The sequence below is a fragment of the Chiroxiphia lanceolata genome, chromosome W, assembly GCF_009829145.1.
Source record: "Chiroxiphia lanceolata isolate bChiLan1 chromosome W, bChiLan1.pri, whole genome shotgun sequence".
NCBI lineage: Eukaryota > Metazoa > Chordata > Aves > Passeriformes > Pipridae > Chiroxiphia > Chiroxiphia lanceolata.
The window spans coordinates 11,027,970-11,038,944 of record NC_045670.1 but is presented as its reverse complement, the minus strand read 5'-3'; the positions used below and the strand labels follow the sequence as shown (position 1 = coordinate 11,038,944).

The following is a 10,975-nucleotide window of genomic DNA, read 5'->3' as shown; positions in this document are numbered from 1 at the left end:
TGAGTGGGGGGCACAGGAGGCCAGAGCAGATAAAAGTAGGGGCACAAGGCATGCACGTGATTGCATCCCTATTATCCTTGGATTTTATTGAAGCTAGACCACACTGCATCCAAGGGTGGTACCTATATCTTTCTTTTCTCTTTCTTTTTCTCTCCTTCTCTCCTCCCAGTTTCCTCTTCTTGAAATCTGAATAATTTAAGGTTGGATGGGTTAGAGTTTGATAAGTCAATGCTTTGTGAAATGCTGTCATAGGTTTACTTTTTCTAAAAAAACAAACTGGGAATTTTTCTTTCCCCTGTATCACTGTAAAAGAAAGATGTTGAATGAGGGAGGGGGAAGGGGTTTGCCTAGGGTGATTGACACACACAAAAGAACTATCTAGCAGGCCTGCATTCCAGACTGATGGCTGTCAGAAGACTGGGGGAGGGGGTGAGTTGTTTTTTCCCTCTCCTCCAAATGGCATTTACTTCACTTCTGCCCTGATGCAGGGAGGGGTGTGGGTGGAAAGGCTCTGAGGTCGCTTTGTTTTCGACCTGGTCATCTGTCTGTTTTCTGGCTCCGGTTTGCCTTGGTCTTCCTGTGCCCTGTTCTGCCCCCAGCCCAGACCTGCTCGGACTTCATCGGAGAGGTTTGACCCACCTGCAGAGGAACTTTTTGGGGAGGAGGTCGCCCTCTCCCTCCTCCGCTCCAGTGTTGGCAGCAGCTTGTGTCCATTGACGAAAGGGGGGAAATCCCGGCCACAGCCAGCCGCAGACAGCGTGAGTTTCTTGGGAAGAACCCCTTTTTCCCCTTTTCCCCTTCCCCTTCTTGGTGTGGGGGGGAATATCCATTTTTGGCTTCTCCCACACACCGGGGCCTCACGTGGTGACTGCCAGAGCCTAACAGCGCCCCTTGCTGGCCACTACAGAGCAACTGCAGGCTCTGCTCCTCCAGAGATCCAACAGCACCCCCTGCTGACCGCGGTTAGAATTGTGTCAAAAGGCAGAAAGTACTGAAATGTTTCCTTTTTGAAGGGGATTTTTGGGTACAGGATTATTGTTTAGATGTTTTTGTGTTCTTTTGTTGTTCTGCCAATACACATGTCGTTGTTGGGACGGACTACGACATATAATATTCAGCAAGAAAGTTTATTGGAAAAGGAAAATGAAGCAGCAGCAGCCACAAGCTGCACTTTACAGTTTCTTAAATACAGCTCTTTTGGTACACATATAACACACAGATAGGTCAGCTTACATACACAAACTATAATTCTCACAGCTAATAGGTAGATTTTAGCTGGACTTTCTCTGGACTTTCTCAGTCCTACTTTCTCACAACATTTCTGTGCACCTGTCCCTGTTTTCCTTTGATGTTTATATTTTTCTCAGTCACTCTGTTCAAAACAAGTCCTTGTTCTCATGAGACAGTGTTCCCTGTTCCCACGGGACAGCTCTCTCCTGCTGCTCCTCTCCTCTCTCAGGATGCATCAGTACGTTGTCAGGACTAAGGCCTCCATTCTCAGCCAGTTTCTCGTTCCATACCAGGGGTCCCAGCCCAGTCGAGATTCCCCACATTTCCCCCTCTCTTTTTATGTGAAGCAATTGCTTCAAGGTACCGTACATCATCCCTATAATAGCCTGTCCTGTAGGAGAATGTGAGCTAGCGGTAACATGAGTGACCTTTCGCAAGGCAAAGAAAACTTGGACAGATTTACAGACACAAGGTAGTTCATTGTTCGCCCACACCTGAGCGGGCACCTCAAATGCAGCAATGACACCATGACTTTTTTGTGTAGTACATGTATTAACAACCACCACGTGGGAAGACATGCCAATGGACACATGGACATGCTCCAAATTACCAATTTCATCGACTTGAATCATCTGATTGCCAAATCTGTAAGGCTATAAGACCTTGAGGGTTAGTACTAAAATAGACAGTACAGGCACGATGACAATCTGGACAAGAGACAACAACCGAGCGAGCAATAGAATGAACTAAGCTATATCAACATCTGAAGGCTTCTGCATGCTGTGCTCTCAGTTTCCCACTAGTGCCCTCCTCCTTGCCCTCAGCCCTGTCGCAAGGTTCAGGCACCATGGCCGAGGCGGGTGCTGTGGTCAGGCTGAAGGACAAGCTGACCTGCCCCATCTGCCTGGACATTCACAGGAACCCCGTGTCCCTGGGGTGCGGTCAGAGCTTCTGCAAGGAGTGCATCTAGAAGGAACAGAAATGCCAGCAGGGCCCTTCTAAGTGCCCACTCTGCCTTTACTCCGCAGGCCCCACCGGGGAGCTGAAGCCCAACTTCCATCTCCGCAACATAGTGGAGAACTTTTTGGATGCTTCTGTTCATCAAGGGGAGGAAAAGCAGAAAGTGCAATGCAAACAGAAGGAGGAAACCTGAGCAAGCACAGCACAAAGAACACCCAAAAGAACCACGTCTTGGTGGAGCTCTGTGGTGCCCAGGTTTTGGCTGAGAGGAAATTCCCCCAGCATGGCAAATTGCTGGAATGCTACTGCGAGAAGGACAAGGTCTGCATTTGCATGCTATGCTCTGTCCTCAGCTCCCACAGGGACCACAAGACTATCAGTTTAGAGGAGGCCCCTGGCCAAGCACAGCATGCCTTTCTCGAAACTCTAAAAGAGGTGAAAAACTATGAAGCTGCACTGGATTGAAGCATAGGAAACCTGCTGAAACAAGCCTCTGCAAAGGAGTTCTTTAGAGTACAAACAACGCTTGAAAAATAAGACCTGGAAATGGACAATACAACACTACCTGATCAAGTCACTGTAACATATGCAGAATCAGCAATAACATTCAAAGGTTGATCTGAAAAGCAAGGGTTACAGCTCAACTGCAGCTTTACCTGTCTTTCTCAAGACTGTAAGACCATCTTGGGCTTTTCTTTTTTTTTTTTTTTTTTTTTTTTAATATTCAAGGTTGTTTTGTAACAAATCCCAATTGTCTACACTTTGCCGCATAACTTTACAAAACAACTTTGTTAAGGGTTTGAGGCTGGCCGCTATAAGGCTGGCCTCACTGCCATTTAACAGAACTCCTACCAGACAGGTAGGAAAAAGGTTTGGTTCAAGGCCTTCATTAAGGTGATCTAGACATTTCACTCCTTTGATGGACTAACGAATGATAAGGAATTTGGTTGTGGAACTCAGTTAAAGCAGGTTGCATTTCACACTACTCAAAGTAATGAGAGTGTACAGGTACAACAATGCGAACTGGATCTGTGCCAGTACACTCTACACATCTTTCTCTAGCCTTAATGGTGATTTGAGCTATGAGCTCAAACAATCCAGGAGCAGGTTTTTGACAAAAGGAACTCTGTGATATGCAAAAATGAAAAATTAGACAATTTGACAATGATCAATGTGTGAAACAAATTTAGAATGTCAAACTTGCTCTACTTGTTAGATGGTTCAAACCGCTCTGTTAGTCAGTTCTCTCAGTCTGTTCCCTCAGTTCTTGAAAATTGTTAGAATGTTTGAGCAGGTGAAATAGAGGTGCCAGTTGGGTGTTTGGCAATTGCAAGTACGATGCAATCTAATTTAAAGATCTTAATAGCTACTGTATGTCAGTAAGAGTTTTAACATTAATATCCAATTGAACTGGTTGAGGAATGACTGCTTTTTGTGTACGTGAACCCTAAATATTTCCAGGGTATCTCACAGCACCGTGTCAGGAGCAACTACTAGGCCAAAGAATTGTAGACTCTTTTTGGTTTCAGCATCCAGCACACCCAGCTGATCCTCAGTGGCTACAGCCAGCAGAAATATGATCTATATAATGACAACAAAAGACAGTCAGAAAATTGCATTAGTACAGGAGATAACACTGGAATCACAAACTACTGACAAATTATAGAAAAGCTTTTCATTCCATGGGAGAGGGTTTTCTATGGATAACACTCATAAGGTTCTGCACGAATAATAGATAGAACTGAAAATGCAAATTTTTTCTCTCTCGCTGGGATCAAACTGGATTGTGAAAAGATAACCTGGCAAATCAATAATAACAATGGGCTATTCAGTAGGATGCATAGAAGGGGTCAGTAAGCCAATGCTTACTAACCATGACTGCACCAAGCCATCTGAGATCATGCAACAGTTTTCATTTCACAGATTTTTTCTTTATCACAAAAACAGGGGTAATTAAAGGATTCTGAGATGGTTCAATGTAATCAGCATCACAACCCTAACCCTTGGAATAACTACAGAATGACTACAGAAGTTTGTTTGGACAATTAACAGCAAGTTTTGAGCATCATAAAGAGTACAGGTTGCCTTCCTACAACTCTAAACATTCACTAGTCAAATTATGCAAGCAATAGGTCTGGTAGGAAACAAGCAGTAGTCACAAGTAATGAGGCTATTTTGCTGAGAACACAGCTGCAATGGGCAGAGCATGTCTTAAGGAGGAAAGACTAACAGCTCTGGCTACACTGATCAACATAACTGGTCTGCTTTGGCCTCCAACCAGGAGGCCTGAAGACACACTATCCACAACGCTGCAGATGTTTTGAGAAGGCATGCAGGATGTCCTTGACAGTCTGCAAGGGCCCCCCTGCAACAGGCTGAACAAGCCAGGCAGCAACATAGACAACTCCTGATTTAAATCCTGGAAAACACAGAAAAGCTCAAACGACCCTCACTACTGCCATAGCAGATGCAAATGTAATTATTTGATGGTCTAAGGACCCCACCCCAGCACAAGCCTGCATCACCGCACCAAGGATAGTACTTTTGACAGTCTGTATTAGCATTATCTCTAGCTAGTTATGTAACTAGCAGCTTCTGTAACTGAGTGTCAAAAAACGTTTGCTGGCTTATTGTTTTTACTTGCTCCAAAACTAGTGGTCTCCTGCACAGCTCACACAGCTAAGAAACAACAGTAGTGGAAAAACTCCACCTGAGATTCAAATTTCGCAATCTTCATACAAGGTTGTAATAGAATACCAAATTTTTGTAAGAATTTCTTATTTAACCTCAGTCCTAATACCTTCTTAAAATCTCGACACCGACGGAAAGTATTTTTAAGTTTACACAGTTACACATTCATGTAGTTTTTCTTTCACACAATCTTTTTTCATACACTCTTAGGTGGCCACCTCAGACATCCATCATTCACACACACATTTTCAAGTAGTCATTGGCTGTGCACTTCTTATCAGTTTCATAATTCAAAGGAAATTTATGGCATAGCCACCATCAGCAATCTGCAAATCCTGCATAACTCTTCATGTAAAAGACAAATACAACAAGAAAGAACAGAATATTATCTTGGAAATCTTTAACTCTTCTCATAGAGCAATGATATTCTGTCATAAAGGCAATAAAACTACTACTGCAGAGGGCAAAACTACTCCCCTTCGTCTCATTGTTCCATCTGCAAACTTTCTACCCGCACCCCTCCCCCTGGGGGAAACAGTCAAATTTCATGTAACAGAAGCGAAATGGCAAACTATAGGCGATTCCTAACAACCTTCGCAATATACAAAAAGCTAAGCACGGATGTTGTGTTATTTCTAATCTTGCTTCAAGGGATTTTTCGTCAGTCTCCCTTTCTGTTTTTGAAGAAAACATTTGAGAATGCCATGAGTACGCTGCATGCATAACACCTATTGCTGTAAACACAGTGCAATCTTATTTGATTTATAAGTTGGGGTATTGTTAGATTTAAGTTGTTTTTCCCTTTTCCCTTTTTTTCCGTCTTTTGCCCCCCCCCCCCCACGCCCCCCATTTCCCGAAGGACGAAGGAGGGGGAGGAAGGGCCAGGCTCACCCAGAGAGAATCAACAGAAGGAATTAACAACTTAATCATAGGGTCTGCTTAAGAAAAAACAAAACATAGGAGAGGGAGAAAACAGCCGCAAACAGGCACGTTTCAGAGAGGGGGTGATTGGAGTAACGAGGAAAAAAGACAAACAACTTCCCCTCCTCCCCCGACTGCACTCCCCGAAGCCGTTGCTACCGTTATCAACTCGCCGCTCTAGGAAGAGGAGTGGCACCAGGGAAAAAACACTCGCTGCAAAGAAGGGAAGGGGAACGCACACCCCCCGGGACCACGGCCGCCAGCAGCGCGGGGTAAACAGAACCCCCCCCTGCCGCCCGCCGCGCCCGGGGCGGCCGGCGTGCAAGCGCGCGGGTGCACCGCTCTGACCCGGGGCCACGCACGGCGCTGCGACCACTGCCACTGCCCCGCCGCCCAGCGCCGCCCCATAGGCACCCGCCACAGGCGGACAGACCCGGCGCCGACACGGGTTCACTCAGCACGGCGGCGGAAGCACCCAGCGCCGTGAATACAGCCACAAACCGTGCCGCGCAGTCCCGCAGCACAGTTCAGATAAAAAGCAAGAAGTTTCTTAAGGTGGACCTCAGTCACAGTGTCCGTAAAGTTCGTCCCCGGTCCATCAGCAGTACTTTCACGCCGCAGCCGCCGTCTCCGATCGTCCTGGATATGCACTGCCGAGACGCTAGCACCGCGTTCATATTGGTGGGGCTGCTCGGTTGTCCCCGGCCCCACTCCGTGATCTCTGGTCCCGCTCCAGCTCCCTTCGGCTCCCTTTTCCGCACGATTTCTCTGTATGATGGTATCTAGTAGCATTCTAATGTCCTCAAACTGTGCTTTAATGTCTTTTACTGTTCCAGATAACAATCGCCAAGTTGTAAGGAGGGAAGCAGCAACTTTTTCTCCCTTAGAGGCAGCAGTAAAGAACTTATCACTAAGTTCTTTCCAAGTAGAGATAGTTAAGGTAGTTACAGCGTTCGCTTCAAATCCCTGGCCCTTACACAAAAGCAGCATCTGTCGCAAAGCCAGTTCGTCTAATTTTTCTCTTTTTTAAGCAGGATAAACTTCCAACATTAGATCCCTCTTTTGCTAAGACTTGTCCCCTTGTTCTCAGTGGCTCACCTGTCCAGGTGTCTTGTCTGGCTGGCCTGGCAGCTTCTCCACTGCTCTCATGCTACACCGAGCTCCGTCCCCGTGGCAAAACCTCCCTGCCGCCCGTATCGGCTTCTCTGCCTTCCGAAATTTACGAAGATGCAGCATCGCGTCGGAGTCACCAAATGTCGTTGTTGGGACGGACTACGACATATAATATTCAGCAAGAAAGTTTATTGGAAAAGGAAAATGAAGCAGCAGCAGCCACAAGCTGCACTTTACAGTTTCTTAAATACAGCTCTTTTGGTACACATATAACACACAGATAGGTCAGCTTACATACACAAACTATAATTCTCACAGCTAATAGGTAGATTTTAGCTGGACTTTCTCTGGACTTTCTCAGTCCTACTTTCTCACAACATTTCTGTGCACCTGTCCTTGTCTTCCTTTGGTGTTTATATTTTTCTCAGTCACTCTGTTCAAAACAAGTCCTTGTTCTCATGAGACAGTGTTCCCTGTTCCCACGGGACAGCTCTCTCCTGCTGCTCCTCTCCTCTCTCCGGATGCATCAGTATGTTGTCAGGACTGTATTGGGACGAAGTTGGGATGTTATTTTATGGTCTGTGTTTGGCCCTAGCCACCTGCAGAAGTTTATAGTTCTTCCTGCCAAGTCCACTGATAAAGCAGTGAACTTGGCCTTGGAGGGAGAGCTTCTGTGTAAACTGTTTTAATTGGTCTATTGTGATTGGTCAATGGCTCGTCAAGGGCATTTGGGGGAGAAAGTGAGGAATACATGATGAAGGTTCTCCCCCAGCCTCAATTGGGAAAGACCCCCTTCAACTTACTGTGCCTGCGTGAGGGGATTTCCAAAGTGCTCACGCATGCGCAGGAGGGGGGCACTTACATAACCAATGGGGTGGGATTGAGAACCCCTGACAGGGCGGTACTGGCCACACCTCCCCGGGGCAGGTGTTCTCAATGTACTGTATAAAAGCAGACACGTTTTCTGTGGTCTGGATGAGTGGGCTCTTTACGATGGACCAAGTTGCTTTTAGCAGGGATGCCTGCTTGAAGTGGGAGCCTGCCACCCCTTTCGGAACACGCAGCTGCTGCAGAGAGGCTTCATTACTGGTTAGGATGGGTAAGGCCATCTTATAGGTGACACCTGGGTGAGTATGGGTGTCGAGCCTTCTTTCTAGGGTCTTTTGTGCACTTTTTCCTCCGCCCTAATCCTTTTCCCTCAGGCACCTGTTTTTTCCCCCTTTTCCCTGTTTGCCACCTTTCATAATAAATAGCTACTTTGCCAACTAGCAACGGCGTTTAGTTTTTTTTTTCACGTTCCAGAATCCCTCGAACCTGTTTTTCCCTGATATAGTAACCTCCTCCCCGTTACACAGGACTAAGGCCTCCATTCTCAGCCAGTTTCTTGTTCCATACCTGTGGGGTGAAGTCACAGCCCCACAACTGAAGTTTGAGGGTTTTGGAATGTTATAAAGTGTTGGGCCATTTTCATTGGGAGCAGTGGGGCTAATAAGATAGTTCCCATGGACACAGTCTTGAGCTGCATGGCTGAGTGCAGGTGTGGCATTCCTCGGTGTTTTTGTGGGAATATTTTTGTGTTGTGTGTGTGTGAAAGTAGAAGTGGGAGAGCTTAATAAAAAGCTGCCTGCTGTGCTGAGCAGGCAGACATCTCTCTGGCTCTTCATCCTAGTGTGTGTGTGTCGCGTGTCTTTCTTCCCCCCCAAGGACCAAGGCCTCCGACAGGTACCCAACGACAATGGTGCCCCGTGTGGACCAGAAAAAGACTGTCGAGTATTGCCTGGGTCGTCTGGGTATCCCGACCGGAGGCAGGTGAGCTGCGGGGCGAGGCGCAGCGAGGTCTTGGTGCTCAGGAGCTGTTAAAGCAGCGGTGCACTACAGGACCCGGGTCCGAATGTTCTCTACACCTGAAGGCAAGTGTTTCTGCCACACTTGGAAGGCACAAGTTGCCTGGAGAGCCTGGGTGCATCTGGCACTTGATAAGGTGCAGGTGAGCTCCTGGGAACTTTTTCCTAGTCATCATGGGGGCAGACCATGTGTGCAAACGAAAGGCGTGCGTTTATCGCCTGGAAAGCTTTGTTACGGCGTTTTGGTGTTAGACCGATGAAGCGAAGTTATGTCGCTTGTTAGTTTTGTGTCTTCGGACTGAGAGAAAGGCTGCTTTTCCTGGGAGGACATTAGAGTGCTAAAGAAGAGGGGCCGGGAGGAGCCGAAGGGAGCCGAAGCGGGACCGGAGGTTGCGGAGCGGGGCCAGGGGCAGCCAAGTGGCCCCACACAGATGGACGCGCTGCTAGCGACTCGGCAGCACTTGTCTAAGATAATCAAGGACAGTTACGGCATGAATGTGCTGCTGATGGCCCGGGAGACAATCTTGTGACCATAGTGGCTGAATTTCACCTTAAGGAGCTTTCTACGTCTCCTCCGGACGGTGCCGTGCCTGTGTACCCAGCGCTGGGTGCCTGTGCAACTGTGTTGGGTCCGCCCGCTACGGGTGCCTGCAGGGTGGCGTCGGGTCCGCCTTCGGCGCCGCCGAGTCCATCTGTGCCTGCGCGGGCAGCGGCAGCCACGCCGTGGCCCCGGCGGCAGCGGCCGCGGCCCTGGGTGCCGGCGGACTGGTAGCAGCTGCGGTCCCAGGCGCCAGCTCCGGGCGGAGTGGCCCCGGCCCCAGCTCGGAGCGGCGCGCCCACGCATGCGCAGGCGGCGGCCCCGGTAATGGCGGCCGCGGTGTCAGGCGGTGCAGTGGGGGAGCTGTCTGTGTTCTCCCCTGTTTTACACACACACACCCCTCCCCGGAACGTGTCCATCTGCAGCTGTTCTTTCCCTCCTATGTATCGTTCTTTCTCACCGGACCATGTAGCTAGCTTGCGACATGAGGAGAGCCACGGCAATTTGACTTCTCTTCCTGATTTTTCTCCGAATGAACCCAACCTCTATTCCCCCTCCTCTCCCTCCCTCCCTCTCCCCCGTCCTCCGACAAATGCTAGTGAAAGCTCCCTTAACGAAGCAACACTTGCTTCCAGGGGGGCCGAGTGCTCAAGAGAAACAGGAGACGCAGGGGGGGCAGCGGGCGGGAAGAGGTGAAGAAGGGAAGACAAAATGCAGAAGTGGTTCTGTTGCCGTTATGACAAATAGAGTGTCCTTGCTCTATGAAAAAGGTTGAAAATTTCCAAGGTAATATCCTGTCCGTTCCCATCGTATTTGTCTTTTGCATGGAGAGTTGTACAAGATTTACAAGTTAATATTAGCAAATATGCCTTAAATTCCCTTTAAGTTATGAGACTGATGAGAACTACACAGCCAATAACAACTTATGATGTGTGTGTGAATGATGGATGACTGAGGTGACCACCTATGTATGATTGGAAAAAGATTGTGTGAAAGAGAAAAGCTACATGAATGTGTAACTATGTAAACTTAAAAATACTTTCTGCCAGTGTCAAGATTTTACAGAGATGTGTAACATGATTCTGTTGAACCATAGTGACTCCTTATTCTGAATGGTATATGAATTCTTCAAATTCCCACCATGAATAATTCCACTCTTATGAAAACTGGTGAGGTTTTAGTTATTTCAAGACTAGCCTTGTCTGGCTAGCCATATGATCAGGACTGAAGTTAAATAAGAGATTCTTACACAAATTTGGTGTTCTATTTCAACCTTGTTTCAGAGGTTTATAGAGGTTAAATCTCAGGTGGAGCCTTTCCACTGGTGCTGTTCCTTTTTTCATGTGTCGTGCTGCCCATGAGCTGTAGCTGTGTGGGCTGCACAGGAGGCAGAGTCGTTTGAGCTTTTCTGTGTTTTCCAGGTTTTAAATCAAGGGTTGTCGATGTTGCTGCCCTGCTTGATCAGCCTGTTGCGGGGGGGGGGGGGGGGGGGGGGGGGGGGGGGGGGCCCTGCAGATTGTCAGGGCCATCCTGCGTCCTTTCTCAGAAGCATCAACAGTGTTATAGATAGTGTGTCTCTAGGCCACCTGATTGGAGACCAGAGTACACCAGTTATGTTGATCAGTGTGGCCAGGGCTGCAATGTCGTTTCAGGGAGTCCTTGTGTCGTCTCTTCAGGG

At 47.9% G+C, this 10,975-nt stretch overlaps 1 long non-coding RNA gene across 1 annotated transcript; it reads right to left on the bottom strand.

The window, feature by feature from the left end:
* Positions 1 to 6,560: 6,560 nt before the first annotated feature.
* On the bottom strand, positions 6,561 to 6,969 carry LOC116780075. The gene is made up of 2 exons (XR_004354317.1): positions 6,901 to 6,969; positions 6,561 to 6,684 (listed from the first exon to the last, which is right to left on the bottom strand). It is a non-coding gene; the product is annotated as an uncharacterized LOC116780075 (long non-coding RNA).
* Positions 6,970 to 10,975: the final 4,006 nt, after the last annotated feature.